General features: G+C 39.9%; 1 pseudogene; it reads left to right on the top strand.

Annotated features, from left to right (window-relative positions):
- The first annotated feature begins 366 nt into the window (after nt 1-366).
- Nucleotides 367-27,511, top strand: LOC141501213 (tetraspanin-36-like; annotated as a pseudogene).
- The last annotated feature ends 184 nt before the right edge of the window (nt 27,512-27,695 follow it).

Here is a 27,695-nt window from a genome sequence, read left to right as displayed (position 1 = left end):
GTGATTTTTTTTTTATTTTTTTGGTATCTTGGACCCTTTTGATAGTCTGGGGAAACCTATGAACTCTGCCTCAGAATAATGTTAAGGACTTAAAATAAAATCCAGAGGATTATATGGAAACTATAATGAAATAAATATAGAGGGGGGCCCCTACAATATGTCCAGGAACCCCAGGTCCTGATCTAGCCCCATCCTCTCGTTTTACAGACGGGAAAACTGAGGCCCCTCGCTAAAATCAACCGAGATGAACTGCATAGGGCTGGGGGTGAGGCGGAGCTGAAGCTGGCTCTGGGGGCTGAGGCTCGGGGAGGGGCTAAGGGGCTCGGGGAAGGGCCTGCCAGCCGCCTCCAGTCGCTGCTGGCTGTCTCGAGGACAACGACCGGTCCTGGGAGCTGGAGCGGCGACTGCGGCTGCCGCTGGGCCGTGGCTTTCTCCTTGCCGGCCATGGATCCCTCCTCCTTCCAGGGGCCATTCCGCCTCTTGGGCCTCCTGCTCTGGGTACGAGCCGCCACTGGGCCTCGCTCGGAGCTCTGGGCTGGGCTGGGTGGGGCCGGGGGGCGCAGGGCGGGGGCGCGAGCGCTACCTGGTCATTTCGCTTTGATTCCTGAGGTTCCTCCCCTCCAACCCGGCCTATCTGGCAGGGTGCCGGGAAGCCCGGGTCTGGGAGTCTTAGGGCTCTAGTCCGAGCCCCACAATCAGTGCGCTGTGTGACCTTGTCCAAGTCCCTTCCCTTGTCTGCGCCACAGCTTCTGGGTCTGTTCGTGGGGGCGGGGGGAATTTGATCTCGATGCACTCTGGCACCCTGCACCCCCGACTGTATTGGACTCTTGTTTTGGGAGAGTGGGTAAATAAACACCGGGGGAAGCTCCCGAGGTGTGTCTGAGAAAGGTGGCTGACCGAATTTCTCGGACTTGATCCCTGGCTAATTATCATGAGAGATCTTTAAGCTATAAAACCCGGGCGCCTGGGGGGGGGGGGGAGGAAATCCCCCGATCCCTGAAAAGGGGAAGAAGAGGGCTCACCCTCGGTCTACTGGATCCCAAAAAGCAAAAAAAGCGGCCTTTGACGTTGGGGCTGGGGTGGGGCAGGTCAGTGGGAGGGAGACAAACTCCACGGTCCTGGCAGCTGTCCAAAAGGACGAGAAATGGCCTCCAAAGATAAGGAGGTTCGTGCCCCCTGCGCCCCCACTCCCCTCTGATCCCAGGCAGACTTTGATTGAATTTGTGGACGGTGGCGTCGGGGGGCGTTTATGGTAGTTATCAATTGGACTCATTGCTTTCGATATTCTGATCGTGCAGGGGGAGAGGGGAAGAGGGGGAGAGAAAGAACCCCCGAGGGGAGGAGGAGGGAGACAGAGAGACAGAAAGAGAAAATGACCTAGGGGAGGGAGATGAATTCTGAACCTGGGGTTTAATCTGCGTGAGAATATTCTTCTGTAAATACAGATCAGATCTGGGGACATGGAGATGTTCAGTGACTTGACCTTGCTCACAAAGCTACAATGTGTCAGAGGTAATGCTCTAACCCAGGGCTTTCTGATTTCAAAACTGACCCTCTCTCCACTAGGCAGTGTAGTGGAGATGGTACAAATTGTAGTTCCATTTTGCAGATAAAAAAAAAACCTTGTAATGTATGCAGTTACAGCAACACTGGGGGGATGACCAACTATGATTGATTTGGCTCTTCTCAGCAATAAAATAATCCTTCAAGATTCCAAAAGACTCAGGTTGGGAAAATGCTATCTACAATCAAAGAAAGAACTAATGCAGATTATTTTCACTTTTGTTTTTGTGGGTTTTCCCTTTTGGTCTGTTTCTTCTTTTTTTTTGTTTTTTTTTTTGGAGGGTTTTGCAAGGTAATGGGGTTAAGTGACTTGCCCAAGGTCACACAGCTAAGTGTCTGAGACTACATTTGAACTCAAAAGTCCTCCTGACTCAAGGGTCAATGCTCTATCCACTGTGCCACTTAGCTGCCCTGGCTCTGTTTCTTCTTTTACAACATGACTAATGTAAAAATATTCCAGGATTGCACATGCATAACATATATCAAATTGCTTGCTGTCTTGGGAAGGGGGGATGGGAGGGAGAAAAGATTTCAAACTCAAAATTTTATTTAAAAATGGATGTTGAAAGCTATCTTTACATGTAATTAGAAAAAAATAAAATACTATGTCCACAAAACCAACAACAAATTTTTAAGTCTAAGGGTAGGACCTCTGACCTTCAAAGCCTCCCTTTGAGGAACACAGGTTTTCCTTTGATTCAATGAAACTGGGAGAGAGAATCTTTATCTAATCTCATTCCCAAATCTGACCTCCTCTCTCTGTAGCCCTTCCTTCCTCCCTCCCCTTTCCTACTTTTTCCCCCAAAGCAAAGCAATGCCTACCAATCACCATAGAATTCTCTGGTCAGTCCAAATTGAACCCTATACCCCCTCCCCAGGTTTTGGTCCCTGTTCTAACTACAAGGGGATACCCTGCCTACAACACGGGAGGGTCAAGGGACTTGGTGGTCTCTAAGATTCCATATTCCATGTCGAAGTGATCCTTTCAATCAAGTCTCTAGTGCTGAGTCAGTCAATAGTGGAATATGAGCTCTTTGAAAACAGAAATTGTTTTCTATTACAAACAGCCTGCCATAAAAAAGACACAATAAATATTTGTTGGGTGGTTATCTTGTTCTTTTCTTGAAGTTATTTATAAGCTCTGCAATTTCAAGGAATTGCTTTGCCAAGTCTGCTTCCTGATTATGTTAAAAGTATGTAGTAAGGATTACTATAATCTTTAGTCAGCAAATTTGGCCTTTCTGCTTCCATATACATCTCCATTCATGTGTATGAACAACATCTTCATTCAGTCCATCTCCCGGACTATTTTAATAGGCTCCAAAATGACCCCCTGCCTCCAATCTCTCCAAGCTACCTTCTCTGCAGTTTGCTAATTTACTTCCCTTCATTGAGCATATATTGGGAGTCCACCTTGTGTCAGACACTGTGTTAGATGTTGTCTAGGATTAAGAGACAGAGAGAGAGAGAGAGAGAGAGAGAGAGAGAGAGAGAGAGAGAGAGAGAGAGAGAGAGAATATATTCTTTGGGAGAGAAACAACACAAAACCTCCCCTCTCTCCTTGACACTTTCCTTGATTCCCCACACTTGGAAGTGTTCTCTCTTATCCCAAATATAGCTTTGCAAACTATATACTGTCTTCCTAATGCAATCATGTAGCTTCCCAGATGAGGAAACTTCAATGTCTTCCTATTGCCAACAAGAAAAGGCAGAGATTCCTTAGCCTGGCAATCAGGGTCCTTTGCAATGTGGCTCCAACCTAGCTTTACCAGTTTATTGCTCATGATTGTCTATCCCCACCCTTTCAGAACCCACCCAAACACTGTAAGCTCTTTGGAGTGGGAAATTTTTCCTTTTGATATCCTTAGTAATAAGTATGGAATTTTGATTATTTGATTATTGATTAATAATATTTAATTAAATTAATAATAGTTTTATGGACTAGCCAAGCAACCCTTTTTGGGGAGTGAGGAGTTGAAGGTTTGCTATGCAATCATGTAATATGGACATACTTGGAAAGCCTGCCTGTATATACTCCCTATTCTAGCCAGACTAGAACATAGTTATCCCCTGAGGCCATCTTGCCCTCTCTGCTTTTGTGATAGATTTGAGTTCTCTCAATATCCCATTCATCCTTTTCTTTTTTCTAGGCTTAACTCAGTTGCCACTTCCTTAATCAATAAGCATTTATTAAGCATTCCAGACTGTGCTGGAGATAGATATACAAATATGGAAAAAACTCCTGCCCTCATGGAGCCTATATTCTGTTTGAGGAAGACAAGATATTTACAGATAAATCCAGGAAATGGACCCAAAAATTACATGGGGAAGGTGGACATTCCCACCTGAAGGAAATTAGGCATAGACTCTTTTTAATAGGTATTTTATTTTTCCAAATACATGTTATGAAAGTTTTTTTCAACATTCATCCATATGCATATATATATTTTTAAGTTACAAAATTTCCTTCTACCCTCCCTTTCCCTCAATGGCCAATACTCAGGTTCACATTGTACATACATATTTTTGATAAACATGTTTATAGATGATACATTTTCGATATGAAGAATTAGGATTAAAGGCAAGAGCTATATAAGAGATAATTTTTATAAAATGTTACAGTTTTTGTTGTTTTGTTTTATTTTTCTTCCTCTGGATGGGAATGGAGTTGTCCATAGCTGGTCTAATATGGTTGTCCTAAATCTCTGAACTGCTGAGAGGAGCTGCATCCATCAAGGTTGATCATTTCACAATGTTGTTAATTTGTACATTGTTCTCTTGGTTCTGCTCCCTTCACTCATCATCAGATCCTGTAACTCATTCCATGCTTCTCTAGAGTCCGACCATTTATGGTTTCTTATAGAGCAATATTCATGTACCATAACTTGTTTAGCCTCTCCCTTGGACATTGATGGGCATCCCCTCCATTTCCAATTCTTTGCCACTACAAAAAGAGGGCATAGACTTGAAGGAGGTAGCCTTGAAGGTTCTAACAGGGGGAAGGTGAAGGGAGAAAGCATTCCTGGATGCATGGACAGTCTGTACAAAGGTGTGAAGATAGGAGATGCAATGCTGTAAAGCAGGTCAAGTCCATTGTAGCAGAGTGCATGAGGTTAAGTTATGTGTAATCAATCTGGAAAGAAAGGCAGGAGTCAGATTCCAAGGGCTTTAAAGGTCAAATGGGAATTTCTGTTTTTTAACCTAAAAGAATGGGAAGTCCCTGAAGCTTCTTGTTCAGTAATAGGAACATGATCAGGCTTGGCTTTTAGGAGTATCAATACTAGCTTTCACTGAGACCCACAACTGAGAGAGTTCTCCTTGCATGACTTATCTTAAGGCTTTTTGTCTGGGCCTTTTTTGACAATTTTCCTCTACCCACCCCAAAGACACTCTTAGCTTTTATTCTGCTCACCTATTTTATCTGCACCATCCTATCAGGACACCCAAACACTATAACTCTTTGGGGTGGGGAATTTTTCTTTTTGTATCCTTAGTAATAAATTTGGAGCTTTATTTGATTATTGATTAACTAAATTAATAATCACTTTAGGGATTAGTTGAGCAGCCTTTTTTTGATTGAGGAGAGGGGGAGGTTGAAAGGTTGTTATACAATCACATAATATGGACATGCTTGGAAAGTCTGCCTTCCTCCCTTCCCTATTTCCAAGTCTCTCCCTCCTCACTGCATCTTCTTTCAAGTTCCATCTAGAATTCCACTTTCTACAGAGACCTTTCCTTATATGTTGTTGAATATTTTCAACTTATCCTGCCTATATCTTACTGTGCTTAGATGTTTGCATAATGTCTTTCACATTAGACAGTGAGGTCCAATATTTTGTCTTTTTTTTTTGTATCCCCAGAATTTAACTCAATGTCTGGCAAATAGTAGGTGCTTAATAAATGTTTACTGACTGAGTCACTGTTATAGCACTCTTATGTTTCAGATTGCTGCTGCTACCATGACTTGGGTTGGAATCTCAGCTCTTCAAACCCACAGGAGCTATCAGTATTTTTGTGACAATCCTTTCTTGGAGGTACTAGGCTGTTTGCTAGTAAGCACAGCCCCACTGCTTCTGCTTACTGGGGGCTTGGCTCTAGGAGTCTCCCATTGGCATATTGGTCTCTGGCATGGCATGGTGAGTACTGTGTGCCTTTGTCTTGGGGGCAACTCTTTTCTTCCTGTCACATGGACCCCCTGCAAAATACATCAAATCAAAGTCTCTTGCCTTATTTCCCTTATGAGAATCTTGGCAGATTGTTTAATTGACAAGCATTTATTAGGCATGTACTCAGTCCCAAGTAGTTTGATGAGTTTGGGGCTTAGAAACAATAAAAAGTTAAATGATTCCTGTTCTCAAGGATAGAGTAAAGACCTTAGAGTCTATTTTTTTAAATAAATTTACTTTTATTGTAAATTTAGACACCAATAAAGAATATTTCCATGAACACAACAGAATACAAATTTTAAAATATAGAATCAATTTTATATGTTATTTTCAAAATTTCCAATTTATCTGTGATTCTTTCTAATCTCCCTTCAAAATGGTCTCTAGTAGGGGAGGCTAGGTGGCACAGTGGCCCTGGCCCTGGAGTCAGGAGTACCTGAGTTCAAATCCGGCCTCAGACACTTAATAATTACCTAGTTGTGTGGCCTTTGGCAAGTCACTTAACCCTATTGCCTTGCAAAAACTAAAAACAAAAAAATGGCCTCTAGTCAAATTAAGTCATCCTCTACTCAGCTGTTAATTCAATTTAATACCTTCTCACACAAGAACTCTCCCTTATAACAAAGGAAAGAGTTATATAAAACTCTAGTCTATACCTAAAATCAGGAAACCCTGAATTCTATTCCAGCCTCAAATACTTCCTAGCTGTGTGACCTGGGAAAGGGTCTTAGAAAATGGATCCCCTGGAGAAGGAAATGGCAAACCACTCCAGTATCTTTGCCAAGAAAACTCCATATAGGATCACAAAGGGTCAGACACAACTGTGACTGAATTGACTGAATAATGTCAGTATAGGCAACATTCCATTCCTGCATTCCACCAACTTTCTCCTGTGAGAAGGGTCATGTTTTCTATTATCTTGCCTCAGGAAGCAAGCAAAATTAATCCAAGTTCAGCTGCTTAGAAGTATTGTTTTTATTTATATGATTATAGTCATCTGTTATAGGGCAGCTCAGCAGCATAGTAGATAGAATGCCAGACCTGGAATCAGGAAGACTCATGTTCCTAAGTTCAAATCTGACCTCAGCTTCTTACTAGCAATATGACCCTGGGCAAGTTACATAACCATCATCCATAAAAAGAGCTAGAGAAGAAAATGACAAGCCATTCTAGTATCTTTGCCAAGAAAATCCCAAATGGTATTACAAAGAGTCAGACACGACTAAACAATAACCAGAAAAGACATTGTGTAAGTTTTCCAGGTTATGTTTTTTCATTTTGCAAACATCCTCTCAAAGAATCTTACACAGCAAATTCCTCATTTGTTTTTTTTCTTAAAACACAACAATATCCCATTACATTAATTTGTCACATTTTGTTCAGCCATTCTCTAGTTGAAGATCATCTACTTTGTTTTGTTGGGGTTTTTTTTTTGCTGAAACAATAAGCATTGCTGTGACTATGTTAATGTCTGTGTTACTTTTTATTTTTCTGTCTTAGACTTCCTTAGAGGCATATGCCCAGTGGTGAGATCCCTAGATCAAAGCATATAATTTTTAAAAATATGTGATTCCAAATTGTTTTCCAGAACAATCAGACAAATTCACAAGTGTGCTGACAGTATATTATTGTGTGCATACAAAGGCCTTTCCCATCAATGTACAGACAAATTAACACTAATTTTGTCACAATTTTACAGGTAAGGAAACCAAGACTCTGTTATTTGTCCAGTCAACTCACCACATAGTTGGGAACTTGGGACTTGACTGGTCCAAGTGACCAATTCTTACTATGCTAGATGGAACTCTACATCCCATCCTAGAGACCCAGCACTCACCCATCCCTGTGGTCCTGGACAGGCCACCCAATCCCACCACCTTGCAAAAAGTAAAAAATAAAATGTATTATATCTGACTATCCTCTCCCATGATTTACCATCTCCTCTATCCCCTCCCTCTCCCTTCCCCTGTCCCCTTTCTCCTTTCCCCTTTCTCTCCTTTTTCTTCTTGATTTCTATGCCCTATTAAGTATATATGTTGTTCCCTTTCTGAGCCATTTCCGATGAGAATGAAGGCTCCTTTATCTCCCTCACCTTCTGCCCTTCTATACTATTGCAAAAGCTATTTCTTGACTCTTTTTGCATGAAATATCTTAGTCTATTCTACCTCTCCTTTCCTTTCTCCCAATACATTTCTTTTACACTCATTGACTCCAATTTTACTATATATATATATATATATATATATATATATATATCTTCAAATTTGCCTCTCTCCAGTGTCACGACTATAAAAGCTCCTTCTAGCTGCTCTAATAAATGACTAAATGACAAGGTGACAAGGTTCATGTGAGTATTATCCCCATGCAGGAATACATGCAGTTCATCATCATTAAATCCCATGTAATTTACCTTTCTCATCCACCCTCTCTATGCTTTACATGAGTCCTGTACTAGATCAAATTTTCTGTTCAGCTCTTGTCTTTTCAATAGGAGCATTCAAAATTCCCCCTGTTTCATTGAAAGTTCATCTTTTCCCCTGGAAGAGGATATTCAGTTTTACTGGGTAGTTGATTCTTGGTTGCATTCCAAGCTCTTTTGCCTTCTGGAATATTGTATTCCAAGCCCTAAGAGCCTTTATTGTGGATGCTGCTAAGTCCTGAGTAATCCTGACTGCAGCTCCATGATATTTGAATTATTTTGTTCTGGCTACTTGTAATATTTTCTCTTTGACTTGGGAGTTCTGGAACTTGGCTATAATATTCCTGGGTTGTTGTTTTTTTGAATCTCAATTTCTATTTTGCCCTCTGCTTCTAGGATATTAGGACAATTTTCCTGTAGAAATTCTTTAAAAATGAAGTCAAGGCTTTTCCTGATCATGACTTTCAGGTAGCCCAATAATTTTTAAATTGCCTCTTCTGGAACTGTTTTCCAGATCCATTGTTTTTTCAGTGAGATATTTTACGTTTTCTTCTAGGTTTTCATTCTTTTGATATTGTTTTATTGTCTTGACTCCTCTCAAAGTCATCAGCTTCCTTTAGTTCCATTCTACATTTGAAGGATTTGCTTTCCTCAGAGAGCTTTCTTATCTCCTTTTCCATGGCCAATTCTGCTTTTTTAAAGTATTTTTCTCCTCATTAACTTTTTGAACTGTTTTTTCCATTCAACCTAAACTAGTTTTTAGTATGTTATTTTCTTCAGCATTTTTTGGATCTCCTTGACTTAGCTGTTAACTTGGTTTTCATATTTTTCCTGCATCTCCCTCATTTCTCTTCCCAATTTTTCCTCTACCTCCCTTATTTGATTTTTCAAAATCTTTTTTGAGCTCTGAAATAGCCTAAAACCAACTTCTAGGGGCAGCTAGGTGGCGTAGTTGATAAAGCACTGGCCCTGGAGTCAGGAGTACCTGGGTTCAAATCCAGTCTCAGACACTTAATGATTACCTAGCTGTGTGGCCTTGGGCAAGCCACTTAACCCCATTTGCCTTGTAAAAACCTAAAAAAAAACCCAACTTCTAGATTTCTTAGAGGATTTAGATGCAGAAGCTGGAACTTTTTCATCTTCTGATTGTGTGTTTTGATCTTCCATGGAACCAAAGTAATTGTCTATGGTCAGGTTCCTTTTTTTATGTTACTCATTTCCCCAACCTCTGCCTGGTTTGGGCTGCTTCCCAAACTTTGGAGTATTATTGAGACACCCCCTAAAGGACCTCAGTTCATTCAAGATCTTATGTGAGACTCTGACTGCTCTCCTGCCTGTGCTTTGGTCTGTGGATGACAGTAGGGGACCCCCAGACTGCCACCAGGATCTGAATATGGACAAAGCACAAAAGTCCTGTCCCAGGGCTAGAAGAGAGACCTTGACAGTCTCCCCCCACCCCCTTAACTTCTGTGGGCTGAGTACCCTGGGAGCAGCTGCCAGACAGCTCTGTACACGCCTGCTTTCATTTCCTGGAATCTAGGCTGCACTGAAGGCCACAGCTATGCTGATGGCTGAGGCTGTGCTGAGGGCTACACTGGCTCCCACTCACTCTGGCAGAGGTTTCCTGCTGATCTTCCAAGTTGTGCTGGTGTTCCCTGGGTTGCCGGGAGCCAGCCCTCCCAGTGATCCAGGTGTCTAGACATAACAGCCTGGAGGACTGGAGCTCCTTTGCATGCAGGATAATCCTGGCTGTACTGCTGCCCCCCCCCCCACCTCTGTGGAACAGAGCTTTCCCACAATTTTCCAGGTTACCTTGGGCTAGAGAATTGACTCACTGGATCTTTCTGTGGGTTCTGTCTCTCGAAAGTTTAGTTAAAGCCATAATTTTAAGGTTTTTGGAATGTTTTTGAGAGAGCTCCTAGGAAAGGCTGTTCTCATGCCACCATCTTGACTCTGCCCACTAGAAGGTGTTTCTTAATTGAGCATTTCCTATATCAAAGGAATCATGACTTTTTTTAAGAAAAAAAATCTTTTCTAAAGTAAAAAATAAGTCCACAGTTCTTTCTAGGATCCAAGCCAACCTGACCATAAATCCCCTCAACAACTTCCCTGAAAAGTGACCATAGAACCTGTGTTTGCATATTTTTTCATACTTCTTTTTTTTAAGGCAATGAGGTTAAGTGACTTGTTCAAGGTCACACAACTAGGTAATTATTAAGTGTCTGAGGCCACATTTGAACTCAGGTACTCCTGACTCCAGGGCCAGTGCTCTATCCACTTCATCACCTAGCTGCCCTGTTTGCATATCTTCAGTAATGTTTTTGTTATATAGTTGCTTTAGTCATATCCAATTCTCCATGACCCCATTTGGGGGTTTTCTTTGCAAAATTACTGGACTGATTTGCCATTTCCTTCTCCAATTCATTTTACAGATGAAGAAACTGCGGTAAACAGTGTTAAATGTCTTGCTCAGAGTCCCACAGCTAGTAAATATCTTGAGGATGGAAGATGCAAATTCCTGACTCCAAACTAAACACTCAAACTACCATGATACCACCTAGCTGTATCCTCTCCCTTTTCAGAATACCCCATTCTATTATAGCATGGCTTTCAATTCTAGCATGTTTTTCCTTATGTTAAACTCCAATCTGCCACTTGCAACTTCCCCCATTGTTCCTTAAGTTATGTAATCCCATATTCGCCTCCTCCCCACCTAGCTAACCATCAGTAAATCACCCAGTCATCTCTAAGGACCTGTTCAACTTTAACTGTCAGATCTGTTGTACAGGGAGGCAAGGTGTGCAGAGAAAGTAGACACCAAAAAAGCTACTAGGCCATATCGGTGGGGAGACACTAGTCATTTTGAGGCCTTCATGAAGAAAACGGTGCATGAAGAGCAAAAGAAACTAAGGGTTTAGAGAAGTTTGTGAAAATTCTAAGAGAGATTGAGAAGGGAGTACATTGTAGATATGGTCATTAGTATGGAGGTAAGATTTGGAGTGAAGAAGGACTAAATACAAATAGTCCATGATGGAATAATTTATAATAAGTCTGAAAAGGTGGGTTAGGGTCCAATTGTGAAGGATCCAATTGTGAAGGCCCAATTGTAAATGACAGATAGGAATTTGTTATTCGATCCTAGAGGTAACAGGAAGTCACTGGAAGTTTTGGGAGTTGTGTTTGTGTGTGTATGAGAGACACAGAGAGAGAGAGACAGCCAGAGAGAGAGAGAGAGAGAGAGAGAGAGAGAGAGAGAGAGAGAGAGAGAGAGAGAGAGAGAGAAGAGCAGGTGCATGTTTCTGGAATGTCACTAGCAGGTGAATGGAGGATGGAATGGGGAAGGGAGAGTCTTGAGGAAGGGAGATCAATTAGAAGACCATGAAAAAGTCAAGATAAGAAGTAATGACAGTTTGAATGAGGGAGGTAACCATCTTTCATTCTTTCAACCTCACCTCATATACTATGGTTTCCATCTCCTTTTCATGTTGGTTGTCTTCTTCTGAGTGAACTCTTGCTTCCTGCTATTATAACATTCAAACAAGGTAAACTGAGGCACCAAGTTCTGAGCATAACCATTTTTTTTAGTAAAGTACAGATTTACTAATAAATAGCATCTCAGCCTCCCCAACAAAGCTAAGTCCCTGAATGAGTGGAACAACTCTCTTTTATAATTTTAGGGCTAGCTTCATGGTAAATGAAAATATCATTGGATAGAAAACGGAAATGAAGACTAGCAACAACCCACCCCCCCTGCCTTTTCCCTTCCATGATTAAGAAATGTTCATTGTCCGAGTCCAGCTGCAACTCCAAGGACAGAGATAGCAAACCAGACAACTTTGGAAAACAAACCAGACATCCTTGAAGGATAGCTTGGTGGGGTAAAGATACTAGACCAGACTCCCTGGAGTCCACCTATATCTTTCAAGGGTAAGAGATTTCCTTGACACAAAAATAGAACAATGATTAACAGGAGAATTGGATTTCTAAACTTAACTCATTATAGGCCTGTTAAGTTTCTGAATTAAGTTCAGAGAAAAAGGATCATGACTTAGGCAGTTTTAGGACAAAAATCTATTAACTATAAATAGGTTCAAATGAAAAAGTCTGAATCAATGTGATTATTTCAACTTCTTTCTTAAAGTGTGGTCCCCTGACTAAATTTCCTACACTCTGTGCTAATTAGGGTAAAGTACAGTGGAACTTCCTGTGCCTTAGACACTAGATTTCAAACACCCTAAGACTGCATTTAGCTTCAGGACTGTCATGTTGCTCTGCTAACTCTCAATGAGCTTGCAGTATACTAAGACCCATGGATCTTTTTCACATAAATTTTTGCACAGGATGCTTCCTATTTTCTATTTGAGTTGCTTCTCCATATCCTGGAAAAGCAAATTATTCCTCCTTAACTCCTGAGTAAATTACAGTCTTACTTTAAGAGCTAGCAGAAATATAATCCAGTCTGGTTCAATAAATGTTTACTAAGCCTGTGATAAACAAGGCACAGGGGCTACAGAGACAAAATGGAAAAACATTTCCAACCCCCAGGGATCTAATACTCTAATGGAAATAATGCAGATTCCTGGCTCTAATATTTACTAGCTGTGTGACCTTGGAGAAATAACTTCCCTTTCTTCCAAGGTCAGTTTCCTCATCTTTCAAATAGGGATAGATACTTTAAAATGTGATACTTCTTTTATAATCTGGTTGTTAGGAAAATGCTCTGTAAATCTTTATACCTTAGAGAAATTGGAAATAAAATTATTATGGATGATGACAATAATTTAAACCTAAAGTTCTTTTTGTTGTCCTATAACTGTATCTAAAATTGGCTCATAAGTGAAAGTCTTTTTTTTTAAATTAAGAGTCTTTGGAATAAAAGTTTCAATAATGATAACTCCAATTTATATAGCATTTTTGATGTTTATAATGTACTTGAGGCCTTGCAGAAATTTTATGGGTTACAGAGTACAGTGAACAGTATTCCTATTTGTAGTTGAAGAAACTAGGAGGCAGAGAAGGGAAGTAGTTTTGCCCAGGGTTGTCAGCTTATACAGATGGCAAGATGGAGACTTGAATGCAGGTCTCTTAACTTTGTTCCATTACCCTTTGTGCCCCTTTCCCTTCCCTCTTAAAAGCAGTCTTTTATGTTGTGTCTTGGCCAAAGATAGTACCCCTCATATTCCCACTGAACAACCTTATGCTTTCTCTCCTATCTTCTATCTCAGTTTCTATATGGGGTCATGGTTTTGCTTTGCATGGAAGTCTCCTCTGCTGTCCTGGCACACACCTCATCCTGCCAGGTAAGTCTATAGAAAGAATCAAATCTCCTGTTAGCTTTCATTTTAGACAATTGCTATTTGGGTTTAAGGGCAGCTGGGTGGAACAGTGGATAGGGTACCAGGTCTGGAGACAAAGATCTGAGTTCAGATGAGGTCTTACTTACTAGTTGTGTGACCTTGAGCCAATCACTTAACCCTGTCTGCCTATTTCCTCATCTGTAAAATGAACTGGAGAAGAAATTTTTATTATTTCTTTACATGTAACTGAAAGTGATGTTACAGTACACAAGTTATTTACAACTATGCTGTAATGTGTTGTAAAATAAGTTATCTTGAAGGCAATAAAATATATTGTTAATGGAGATAGAAACTGTACAGCATTTATGAGGTATATTTTTATATGAGTATCTTTTCAAGTATGTTTTCAAGTTATATTCTCAGAAAGAGAAACAAATGTATATAAACCACATTGATTTGACTCCATTAAAAACATAATTGGCAGAGTCCTCATTTAGCCCAAGCATCCCCAGCCCCATGATGTTAGCTGAGAAGCATTCTGTTGACTCCACCTATTATGCCTTTGTCCATCCATACAAGACTGTTCTAGCATCTTTGCCAAGAAACCCCCAAATGGGGTCACAAAGAGTTTGAGAGGACTAAAATGACTGAATAGCAACAACAATCTGAGTTCAGGCCTAAAGAAGCTGAGATGTGAACTTTTAAGGGTCTGTGCCTCAAGTGATCATCAAAGTGACTTAGGTATGTTGGAGAGCTTTGAGGGTCATAGAACTAGATGGGATTTTCTAGTTTTCTAGATATGGAACTGAGGAAAGTGTGGTGTAGTGACTTGCCCTTGATCCCATTGCTCATCCATATCCAAGGTGGGAAATAATTCCAAATCCTTTGTTTCCAGAGCCAGTGTTCTTTCCATCCAAGTCGGAGGTTCAGACTTTCTGTGAATAAGCAACAGGCTAATAGATACAAGGTTTTAGAGCTGGAAGGAAACTTAAAGATCATCCACTGTGACCTCCTTTATTTCATAAATGTAGAAATTGAGACCTGGAGGAGTAGAGGGACCTCCCCAAGATTACACAAGGATAATATTTAAACCTGGCTCTCCCAATTCCAAATCTCAATTCAAATGCCAAACAGGGAAGTTCATATTTTAATTAAAGGCATTAGGAACCCCCTGGAAGCTTCTTAGGCTGAAGAATAAAATGATCAGATCTTGATCCCTACAGCTTAGAGTGAGTGTACACTTCTGTCCTCAAATTTCAAAACCCAACAGGCTTCTATCATACTGTCTTTCTATTGAATGCCCTAGGAAAACCTAGGAGAAGTCTCTGCTCAGTCTAGAGTTAATTGTTGATGAAACTGAAAGGCAGAAATCACAGGGAGATGGTAGAAAGGTCAACCCTGATGAAAATGAGAAGGTGCACCTAGAGAGTCATGTCAGGAGGGAAATAATAACTCTCATATATTTAGCACTATAGAGTTTGCAAAATACTCTTCCCCCAAACATTCTGAATACTAGATAGAATATCCTCCATTTTACAGGTAAGGAAACTGAGCCTCACCAAAGTGGAGGGATGTTGTCACTCAACTAGTCAATGTCAAGACCTGGAATTTGAACCCAATTCTTGTAACTCCAGCTCCAGAACTTTTCCTACTATCTCTATACTGCCTTTATAAAAGGTATGGATTCCCCTGAGGAACTGAAAGCAATTGGGATCCTAGGTTGACACTTCCTTTATCTGAGAGTCTTTCAAAGTATACTGCATTTGGTGCCTAGTGGGTGATTAATGCACACTTATTAATTGACTAATTGTACCCTTTTCTGAGTTCACCAAATTTCCCTGGGAATAAAGTCCAATGTGTGGGAGACTTACATTCCATTTCCCATCCAACAGTTTAGGTTATTTTTCCTCTAGAAATTCAATTCAACATGAAATATTAAGTGCCTACTATGTGGAAGACCAGTTTTTTGGATGCGAACCCTAACCCTAACCCTACCCTCAAGAAGTGTGAATTTTACTGGTTATGTGATCTTGGGCAAATCACTGAACCTCAGTTTCCTCATCTATAAAATGGGGATAATAGGCTATGAGGATCAAATGTGGTCAATGCCCATAAATGCCCACTTTACAAATCCTGAAGCACTATGATGATATCAGTCATCATGATTATTGCGGTCTTCTGGTGTTTGAAGAGTTGTGTTGTTTGGTTCTAGATCATAGAATTTGGAGTGATAGGGCAAGCACTTCATCTTCTCTGGGCCTTAGTTTTTTCATCTGTAGCATGAAAGGGTTGTACTCAATGATCTCTGAGGTCCTTTCCTGTTATCATAAGTTGAGGAGTGGCAGGTTAAGATTGGGTACCAAAAAAATTTTCCTAACACTGTCTCCATAAATAATGAGCTCCCCACCACTGGAGGGTTTCTGGTGGCAGATGGGTGATCACTTGTTGGGAAAGTTATAGAGAGGGCTCTACTTAGGTATGAATTGAGGAGTTTCATTCCAGATCTAGAGCTAGGAAAGATGGAGAGACATTGTGGTAGAGTTGTTGACTTCTTGCTGAGATGACAGGGTTGATGGCCTGGGGCTGATTCTAAAGTAAAACATGTCTGAAAATTGACCTGAAGGGTTATGTTATGACCTGTGTCCTGCAAATGATCACAGCAAAGGAGAAGCAGATAAAATGTTCTGGGAAACCTTGAATAGGGAGAAATCACTTTCAGCTGGGGAAATAGGGAAAGCTCAATGGAGGAGCTGAGACTTAAAACAAAAGAAGGCCTGGATTTGATTTTGTGGACTATTTAATTTCTCTGGACTTCAGTTTCCTTATCCTTAGCACCATCATTTTATGGATGAGGAAACTGAAACCCTTTCTTTCTTTAAAATGCTATTCAAGCATATGTAGACTCTATAATTCTATGTTTTGTAAGAGTGACTTTCTGGTCTTTGGGGAAAATCCCTGGATAGGTAGCCAGGAGACCTGGGTTCTAATCAGAGATGTGCTAGTAAATATTTAACAAATGGCTGAAAGAAAGAAAGAAAGAAAGAAAGAAAGAAAGAAAGAAAGAAAGAAAGAAAGAAAGAAAGAAAGGAAGGAAGGAAGGAAGGAAGGAAGGAAGGAAGGAAGAAAGCAAAAGGCAAAAAGAGAGGAAGGAAGGAGAAAAAGAAATGTATTCTATTTTAAATTAAATCAACATTGTTAACATTCTCCATCACTTTCTTAAGTCTAGACAATCAACAAAACAATTACTATAGTCCTGATTTGTAATGTTTGCAATTGTTAACAAGATTTAATCATTTTGAGTGTTTCCCTTGGTTCTATTCCTAAATCTTCCACTAATATGTTGTGACTCTGGGCAAGTTGCTTTTCATTTCTGAACCTCAGTTACTTCCTCTGTCAAATGAAAAGATTGAAGTCAATGTCTCTATTTTCAACCCAGAGTTTTGTTACTTTGTGACCTTGTAAGCTACAGTTTGCTAAAAAGGATAACTTACAGTCAGTCACTTTGGTAGAGTGAAAAGTTGGTGAAATTGGGGTCCAATAAGCTGGGTTCAAATCCTGGCTCTGCCATTTCCTACTTGGGAGACTTTGAACAAATTTCTCTGGCTTCTCTAGGCCTATCTGTATTCATTGTTAAAAAGGGGGGTTAGAGTAGCTGATCTCTAAGATCCTTCTAACTTAAAGTGTATTATCATATGAGGAAGTTTCAGACCAAGGGTTGCCCCTCAGTTTGTCTGCAAAGTAGACAATGTGATTGGGAGTTCTGTGCAATAAGACTGAAAAACTAGGCTACTATCAGTGAATGGAAAGTCAGAATCAGATTTTTTCCACCTTTTTGATATGATGAATAGTGTTGCTAGGCATATTTTTGTATAAACATATCTTTGTGGGTAGGAGCCCATTGGAACTACTGAACTCCTTTTAAGTACATTTTACTTTGAAATACATTTTTGTCAGACAAGAAACAATAAACTAAATCCATTAAGGGTTACTTTAAGGATAGCCGGGTGGTGCAGTAGATAGAGAACTGGAGTGCCTGAGTTCAAATCTGGCCTTAGAAACTTAATAATTATGTAGCTGTGTGATCTTGGGCAGGTCACTTAACCCTATCACTTTGCAAAAACCAAAAAAAGGAAAAAAAAGTTACTTCAATAGAGGTTATTGTAAAGTCCTCTGCCAGGTTCTAAAATTATATTCCCAAGATGTCAGTGGCATAAAAATAAGAGTTTGTATGAAAATGGATCATAGCCCGAATGTGAGTCAGAGGTATGACACAATAATCCAAAAGGCTAATTCTAACCTATACCGTATCAATAGAGGACCATTGACTAGAAGGAGGAAGATGATCCAACTCTAACCACCTCTGATATACTGTGTATCCGGTTCTGGGTGCCGCATTTTAGGAAAGACATCATTGAGCTGGATAGAATATAGAAAAAGACTCTAGGAGAAGGAAAGTCCACTGTTCAGATGGGGGGAGTGGGAAGTTCCACAGATATCCCTGTGGACAGACTTTTGACAGGCACAGGACAAATCTTCTTTAGTAAAATGTGGGTGCTTCTGTCTTTGTCAGAGAGATTGGGAGACTCATGTGCTGGATGATTTCCTCCATCAGTATGGAAACCAGTCTGATCCAAGGACCACAGCTGTTGACAGACTCCAAGGAAAGGTGAGTTTAGAAAAGAGATTTGGCATCCTGGTTTCTTCTGAAGAAAAGACTGATGGCTCTCTTACTGTCTGGTCTTCAGCCTATCTACCATCCTTACCTTGCCACTCCCAGAACAAGCCTTAAATAAAGCAATATCTACATTCCTCCTGCCTCAGAATGGAGAAAAACCTAGAAAGACCTCTGATGGGAGTTGGGAGGAAGGAAAAGGGGGCAGAAAATGTGTCTATGTTTGCCTTTATATATGTGTGTGTGTGCTTGGGTATATGGATGAGATGAGGAAGGGGAAAATAGTGACTGGTAGAGAGGAGGAGAAAAGAAGTTGTAGATCCTGAGTCTCATGGGTAACCTTCCAGAGTTCAATCTCAAGTTCCCTGTGGTCCCTTCATCTCTCCCAGTTGCAGTGCTGCGGGATTCATAATTACACAGATTGGAGGGTGATTAGCCACTTTTCTGCTCCTACAAGCTGCTGTCAGAAGATTTTCCTGAATTGCACTGGTGCCTTGGACCACTCTCAGCTACTATATCAGGAGGTAATTGCAAGTTCAATGTGGGGGAGGGGGCAGTGGTATTCTTAGTATTACATATTACAGAAGAGGAAACTGAGACTTATGAACGCAGCAGTGTCAGTGAGTATGACATGATGTAGTGGAAGGAGGGAAGGACCTAAACTTAGGAAGCCCTGGGTTTGACTCTAGATTCTGACTCTTACTAGTTATGGGATCTCTTTACTTAGCTGAACCCAGGTTTCTCCACCTGTAAAATGAAGGTAATAATACCTGGCTATCATTAACTCTCTAAATGTCAATTGTTATTCATAATTGAAAATCTAAACTTGGCTTACTCTTAATGCTGAATCCAGGGGTTCATAGTATATATTGCCTCTTTAACATAGAACCTACCTCTTCCCAATACAGTGACTAGGTAGTGCAGTGGATAGAACATCAGCCCTAAAGTCAGAAGGACCTGAGTTCAAATCCCTCCTCAGACACTTGTCACTTACTATCTATGTGACCTTGGGCAAATCACTTAACCCTGACTGCCTCCCATCCCAGGGCTATCTCCAGTTGTACTGATTCAATGTGGCTACTGGATCCAGATGGTTCCAGAGGAGAAAATAAGGCTGGTGACTTAGTATAGCACCCCCTCATTCAAATCCAATTCACTTCCTTGCCAAGGCATCACCTCCCTGATGTTATGGCAATGAAAGACAAGAATCATAAAAATCATCATCATCATCATCACCCCAATACAGGAAAGAGACCACACTGGGTTTTTTCCTGCCTCTGTCAGCTCTGGACTTGGCCTTCTAATGGGTGGCTTCAGGGTGTCTTGCCTCTTTTTCCTAGGTACACAAGGGCTTTGAAGTGAGACATGGGAGAAAACCTCTATCAGTGGGATAGAAAACTCCTGAAAACTCCTTCAGCTAGTACTGTCCTCTTCACACAGCATACTCTTTAAAATATTCATGGAAAGGAACTGTTTTTCTGTGAATTTCACATTTGTATATTAATCAGATGACTTTATAACTCTATTATTTTTGCAGCTGGTGCATTATATAGGCCAAGTCCCCAATTACTGGGCAGAGCTGCGAGGTTCCTCTCTCCAGAATCAAGACAGTGAATGATAATGGGAAGAACCCTGGATATGGAGCCAGGGGACCTGGGTTTGAGTTCTATCTCCACCATATACTAGGGAAGAGAGCATTTATATGCTGCCTACTATGTGCTAAGCACTTAAAAAAAACCCCAAATATTATCACATTATCACAATTACCGTGTGAAGTAAGAATTATTATTTTTTCCATTTTATAGTAGAGAAAAGTGAGTCTAAACCAGGTTAAATAACTTGCCCAGGGTCACACTGCTGCTAAGTGTCTGAATTAAATAAATAAAAATACAATATAATATTAATTTGTAGTTTTCTAAGTCAACATGCAACCTAAAGGGAGCAGTTTCTTTTTAATGTCCCCAATCTAATCATTTTACAGATGAAGAAACTGAGACCCAGAATGATTCATTGAATTGCCTAAGGTTAACACCTAGTAAATGTCAAAGGTGAGATTTGAACCCAGATCTTCTTCCCTCCAAATCCAACAATCTGTGCATTAGTCCTTTCTGATTCATTTTAAAATAGGTTAATAATATTTACTCTAGTCATGAGAAATGTACATGACACTGTAAAGTGTCAAAGGTGAGAGATTTGTGAGTTGTTGCTATTATTGTTTGATTAGGGGTGTCTGCCAAAGCTGGAACAGCTTTGGACGGTTATCCTTGGCCGTGTGTTCTGGTGCTGTGTTGGGGCTCTACTTCTGGAGGTAAGTACTTAAGGTGGAACACATCTTTCTCAAATCAGAGAAGACTGATATCATTTCTGATGTCTTCTCCTCTACTTTGAGCTGTTTTGGATTTTTGCCTATCCTTAGGAGTCCAAGCCATGGATAGTTGATCATGCTATAAGCTTCTTGAAAGATGAATTAATGACTTTCTCATTTTTACTGTCTCCCCACCCCCACCAAGTGCTGAATGCTATGGTAGACATATAATAGGTACCCATAGTTAAAAGACAAGATGAACATTCCATAAAGCTCAGGAGTATTGTTTATGTGTTGTAACAACATGAGAGAAACAAGCATTTATTAATTGCCTATTATACCAGTTATACTCTTATTTGATACTCACAACCACCCTGGGAGGGAGTTGTTATTAACTCCATCTTTCAGATGAGGAAACAGAGACTAATAGGTAAGTGATTTTCCCAGAGTCTCATAGCTAGTAAATTCTGAGGCCAGATTTGAAGTCAGATCTTCCTAACAACAAACTTTATTGCTCTATCTACAACATCCATCAAGTGAATTGCCCAGTAAGTGACTTCCCCAAGTTGCTACCACCAATAAGTGCCCAAGCTTACTTGGGGCAGCAAGGTATCACAGCAGACAGAGCACTGGCCTTGGAGTCAAGAAGACAGAAGTTCAAATCCAGTCTCAGATACTTGTCACTTACTGTTTGACCTTGGACAAATCTCTTAATCCCGATTGCCTCACATCAGGACCATTACCAGTCATCCTGATTCATATCTGGCCACTGGACCAGATGACCCTGGAGGAGAAAGTGAGGCTAATGACTTAGCATAGGGCCCCTTCACTGAAATCTAATTCATGTGATTGTCATGGCAACACCTTCCCCCTCATATGGTCTTCTTTGAAAAATGAAGGACCCGGTAGCAGCTAGGTGGCGCAATGGATACATCACTGGCCCTGGAGTCAGGAGGACCTGAGTTCAAATGTGAGCTCTGACACTTAAAAATTGCTTAGCTTTGTGACCTTGAAGAAGTCACTTAATTCCATTGGCTTTAAATAAATAAAAAAAAAATTTAAAGAAAAATGAAGGACACACAATAACAAATATCAAGGCAGGAATTGAAATCAGATCTTCCTGACTCCAAATCCATTGCTCTACCAATGTACCTATTAAGGGATTTGCCCAGTAAGTGACCAGCCAGTTACTTCCTGGGTCCCAGACCATCTCTCTTCATCATACTGCCTCTCAATGGAGAGTGCTTAACTGAATCCGAGAAGATAGAAAAGGGCTGCTCTGAAAAAGAAGAAAAAGGTAAGGTAATGGCAGAAGGTTAAGAAAAGGAAAGAGCTTTTAAGGAGAATAATATAACCATCAATGCTGACTGGGAGTTTAAGAACAAAGGTGAATGAGAAAAAGCTGGATTTAAAAATAATTTGAAGTATCATGGAGGGAAATGTTTCAGGGAAGAAACCAGATTGCAAGGGGGTACAAAGCAAATAAGGAGGTTGTGGGCAAATGAAATTATTGGATGTAGCTAAAAAGGTTGGCTAGGAAAGGAAAGAGAAAAATAGGATACTGGGAAGTATCCAGTTAGAAGAAAGAGTTGTTTTTTAAATGGGAAAGGGGTGTGGTGAAGGGAAGGGAGGGGGAGGATTGGATAGTCTTACTCTTACCTACCCTTATCTGCTTGTTCTCTATGTGCATAGTATGCCTCCTGAGTAAGCATAAGTAAACAGGCCTGCCTTCTCCACAGACTACTCTTTTATTTCCCCTCCTTTCCCCTCCAGGTTGAGGCAGGGAGGTAGAGTGCAGGATGGAGATGTCTTATTTTCTCCTTGTTTTCCAGTTGTTTGCTGCACTCGCCAGTGGATTTCTCATGAAGCAGTCACCACTTCCAGATTATCACATCTTGGAGTCAGGCACAATTTCCTAGAAGGAAGTTTTCTCAAGGAAGTGGGAGAAACCACTAACTTCACAGGAATAACATGGGATGATCAATGGAACCTAGGTCTTCTGTAATGTCTGCTTTAAGCCCATCTTAAGGAAAGTTGACCAAGTTGGTGTGTCCACTCTTCAAGGCACCCCCCCCCCCAGTGGGAAGAAATCCAACCTAGATGCTTGGTATCGGGACTAGGTCAGATTGGTTGAAATGAGGGGAGCTGACTTTCTCTGGAATATTAGAGCAGTGGGTAGGGGATAGTAGAAAAGACAAGTCAGTGGAATGTACAGTTGAGTTGTTTAGGAGAGGTTCATTCATGCCCAATTCAGCCCAGATGGACTTCCTCTGAGCTATCCTCTCAGGTTTTTGACATTCCCACTCCTTGTTGCCCTTACTTCATACCTTTCCTATGTTCCTGGTTACTCCTTCTACCTGTTCATGTTGAAATCCAATAAACAAGTTTATATCAAGTTAAACAAGTTAACAAGTTTAGCAATACATAACAAATTTATACCAAGTTGCTAATGCTTCCCACATGTCCAGTATAATCTAAGAGCCCTAAGCTCAAGCTTCTGGTGTTCCCCAGTTATAGCTCACCAGCTCTGATTACATAGCAGGGTATTTTCACTGACAAATAGACCAAAATTGTTTCCTCAGTGATGGGTTCTCAAAAGTGACTTCTGATCCTATTAAGGTTAAGGAAGATGGATTTTTTTTATTGAGAAAGAAAATTCAAATATGGGACATAGTGTGGCACTACAAAACTGACATCAGAAGAAAATCTGAAGATCTTAGGACTACTCTGACACTGTATTTTCATGCTATAATTCAAACAGAACCCAGATGGAGACCAAAAAACATAAGGTAGCAGAATTATGGAAAGACTAGCTACCTGTGTTGAAGGAGGAAGGTGACAAGAAACAAGCAGAGAAATGGAAACCAAAATGAAAGAAAATGGAAAAGAGAATGGTTTGGGAAAATCTGAAAGGAAAAAAGAGGCAGTGAAGCAAGGTGGTCTTGGCAGGTGAAAACATGATTTTTGCTGTGAAGAATAGAAGGCTGCTTGCTTTCCAAGCCAAGCAAAGAGAAATTCTGGTAAGGCAGATAAGAGTGAAATTAGAGAAGGTGCTAAAGATGACCGAGTGGTTTTAAGAGTCAGGAAGACCTGAGTTTGAATCCTGATTCTTCATGATCCCATTTCGTGTTTTCTTCGCAGAGATACTGGAGTGATTTGTTATTTCCTTCTCTGGCTCATTTTACAGGTGAGGAAACTGAGGCATTCAGAATTAGGTGACTTGACCAGGGTCACACAACTAATGAGATCAAATTTTAACTCAGGTCTTCCTGATTCTAGGTCCAGCTCTCTATTCTTTGTAACAACTATGGGTCATATATTCAGGACAGGATCAAAAACCTTCTAAGATCTGTCAAGCTAGGTGACTGCTGCCCACTTGTGGTGATTTATAAAAAACATACTAAAAGACTAGAAGCATTAATAAAGATTATAGTTTTGCTAAAGAGAACAATGGCCTGGGGAGTCTTATATGAACTGATGAATGAAGTTAGCAAAACAAGAAGAACAATATACACAATGAATATAATAACATATATATATATATGGAAAATTCACCAAAGGAAACTAAACTCTGTAACAGCCAACTTTAATCCCAGAGAACAATGAACCATAACTCCCTTTTCTCAACAGAAAGGTGGGAATCTACATGGGAAGAATGTTGTATACATTGTCAGAAATCATCACTGTATTGACTGGTTTTATTTATTTTTTTTACTGTGACCTTTCCTGATTCTCCCCCAGCTACTTTTTTGCTTCCCCTCTCCCTGGGGGAGAAAGTGAGGCAAATGGCTTAATTTTGCATTGACTTTTATGGAAGCATACTATTTCCCCTGGTAGAATATAATTTCTTTGAATGTACAACTCATCCTTTTGTCTTTGTATCCTGGATGTTTGATTGAGTTCTCTCTCCCTCTTCCCAAAGTAGAGCAGCTGAAAATTTCTTGACTTGAACTAAATTCATCTTTCAAAAGGTACCAACAAAGAGGACTTCATTTCTGAATCTGATTTGCACTAACAAAGAGGAGGTGGTTGCTTGGGTGGAAAAGATATGAACTATGAAAGGAAGTGCCCAATCTATTTTAGAATTTGGCATAGAGAAGGAAAGGAAATTTAGACATATTTTGACTTGCACTCTAGATTTTGGCTGAGCAGATTTCAACAGTTTAAGAGGCAATTCTGATAGACTGTCATAGAATAAAATTCTACAAGGAAAGTTCGCTCCAAAAACTAGTGGAAGCTCTCAAGAATGAAATTCAAAAGAAAAATAATTTTAATGAGGAAAAGGGGGAGTCACCTAAAGAAAATGGTATTGATGGTGTAAGGAGCTCATCTACCAACTGATACTTTTAAAAGACACTAACTGAAGATAGAAACGAGAGCAGGCAACTGAGGAGGAATGCAAAAACATAGTATTGACCCTGTAAGAAGTGTTAAAACTTAGAATGAAAGACAAGCTTGTGTGTGTGTGTGTCTGTGTCTTGTGCATATGTGTGTGTGTTAGCTATACTGAGAAAAAGGGGAGGATAGGACATTGCTTTCAATTGATCAAAGATTCTTATTTCTTATTTTGCTTCTCTTTTCTCTGCCAAGAAGTTTGACCTTTGAATTGGAAAAGACTCACTGGGAATTGATACCCAAGACAAGTAAGGAGGGAATTTAAAAAAAAGTCACCTGGGGGCGGCTAGGTGGCATAGTGGATAGAGCACCGTCCCTGGAGTCAGGAGTACCTGAGTTCAAATCTGGCCTCAAACACTAAATAATTACCTAGTTGTGTGGCCTTGGGCAAGCCACTTAACCCCATTGCCTTGAAAAAACAAAAACAAAAGCAAAAAATCACCTGGCTGCTTTTGATGAATTGAAATCATTAGACCCAGATAAACTACATATGAAGAGTACTGAAACTGATCACTGACCCACTTGTTGATGCTCATAGGAAAATCATAGGAAATGGAAGGTAAGGTTAATGGATTGGGGAGGGAGAACAAATGTTATGCTATTTTTTAAAAAGAAGTGGGATCTGCAAACTATGCCAGTAGGCATAACTTATATGGCAGAATTCAAGAAACTATTGTTAAAACAAATGGTTAAGGGCAGCTAGGTGGTGCAGTGGATAAAGCACTGGCCCTGGAGTCAGGAGTAACTGGGTTCAAATCCGGCCTCAGACACTTAATAATTACCTAGCTGTGTGGCCTTGGGCAAGCCACTTAACCCCGTTTGCCTTGCAAAAAACCTAAAAAAAAAAAAACAAAACCTTAAAACAAATGGTTAAAGTTCATAAAAGTATAGTGAATATCAGAAAAGCAAGTACTGATCCATCAAAAATGGTTCAGATCTAAATTTTATTTCCTTTTTTTTTTTTGGTCTAGGTTTCTAGACTTAATATAAGGGGAGTATGTAGGTAGAGTTTATCTAGAATTGTTTGGTAAAGCATGCTGTGACTGTGGATGAGATGGAGAGTGGTGTAGATGACAGTAACTTGGGTGGATTTAGAATTATTTAAATAGCTGATGATTTAAAATCACAAAAAATTGTAATGAAATATAAACTGCTAAATGTAAGAATTGTTTTTTTATTTGTTTGCTTTAATTTTCATTTTCATATCCCCAGTGCCTAGCTTGGCATTCAGTAGATGTTTAATAATACTTGTTCAGACAAAGTTGATGCTACTAATTTGGGAATGGGAAAACAAGTTGTGGTATATGAATAAAATTGGAATATTATTATAAGAAACAATGAATGTGATGAATATAGAGAAGTATGGGAAGACATGTGAATTGATACAAAGTTGCAAGAAGAACCTGGAAAACAAAATACCAAATGACTACAGTGATGTACATGGAAAGAATAACATCAACAAAATAATTGAGATTGAATGCTGATTAATAATAATGATCAAATTGGGTTTCAAAGAAGATGTGAAAAGGTACCCTCCCTCTGATTCTTTGTAGGGGTGGAGCACTCATCTCTGTGTGTTTTTGTGTGTGTGTGTGTGTGTGTGTGTGTGTATCAAGGTGTGTGAGGTCATTGATAATGTTCAGACTTTTTTTGATAATGCTGGCTAGTTTGCCTAAATGGTGTTTTTTCTTCTATTTATTCTTTAATATAAGATGTGATTCCTTGGGACATATTGGAAAATGTGGTGATGATAAAACAAAAAAATAAAAATATCTTTAAATACTTATTGATCACTTGGTTTAGTGTGAACTTGAATGAAAGCCTGCAATGGAATGCCAAAAAGATTTGTGCTGGACCCCATTTTGTTGAACACTTTTATCAATGATTGGGACAAAGACCAAAAGGTACCCTTATTAATTCCAAAGGTGACACAAAGCTCAGAATAAGAAGCTACTATGATTGGTAGATCTGGATAGGTAACAACATTGGGTTAAATCTAATAAGCCTTAATGTGAAATTCTATAATAAAATAAGCCACCTTCATGAACAAATTGGCCACTGCCATGATGATGTATTCCAAGATGCCATGGAATTTCAAATTCAACAAACATTTAATAAGAATCTCCTTTGTGTAAGGCATTGTCTTAAATGTTGAGAAGGAATATGGTCTCTCCCTGCTTTCCTCTTCTTTCCTTCCTTCCTACTTAACTTCCTCCATCTTTCCTCTTTCCTACCCTTCCCCCTTCCTATTCTTTCTTTCTTCTTTTCCTCCTCTCCCTTCCTGTCTTCCTTTTTTCTTCCCTTCTCTTCCCTTCCTTCTTTCCTCAGGGAAAGACAGTATGGTATAGTGGAAGGAGCCAGGAAGACCTGAGTTTGAATCCCACAACCAAAACTATTATATCAGAGGAGGATTAATTTCCATTGTTTCTTTTCTAATTTTATTTATTTAAGGCAATGGTGTTAAGTGACCTGCCCAAGTCCAAACTTGAACTCAAGTCCTCCTGATTCCCAGGTTGGTGCGCTATTCATTATGCCATCTAATTTCCCCTGAATTCCTATTGTTACAGGAGGAGTGATAGCCCTTATTATTTTACAGAATTGTCACAAAGAGTGAGATGATGCATGTAGAGTGCTTCTATATAAATGTTAACTATGATTATATTCATGAAATAACCGTACTCCCTTTTATTTACACATGAGCATAGATTACTTTTCTCCTTAAGTTAACTGACTTTAACCTTTAGACTTTTCAAGTTTACTAAGAATGTTCCTTATAACAATTCTGTAGATTAATGGTACAAGTATTTCTATTCCCTTTTACAGATAAAATAATGCACATGTTGCACTTTGTAAACCTTAAAGCTATTCAAATGATGGC

Source organism: Macrotis lagotis, chromosome X, assembly GCF_037893015.1.
Source record: "Macrotis lagotis isolate mMagLag1 chromosome X, bilby.v1.9.chrom.fasta, whole genome shotgun sequence".
Lineage (NCBI taxonomy): Eukaryota > Metazoa > Chordata > Mammalia > Peramelemorphia > Peramelidae > Macrotis > Macrotis lagotis.
The sequence above is the reverse complement of the archived record's forward strand: the minus strand, read 5'-3'. Positions and strand labels throughout refer to the sequence as shown.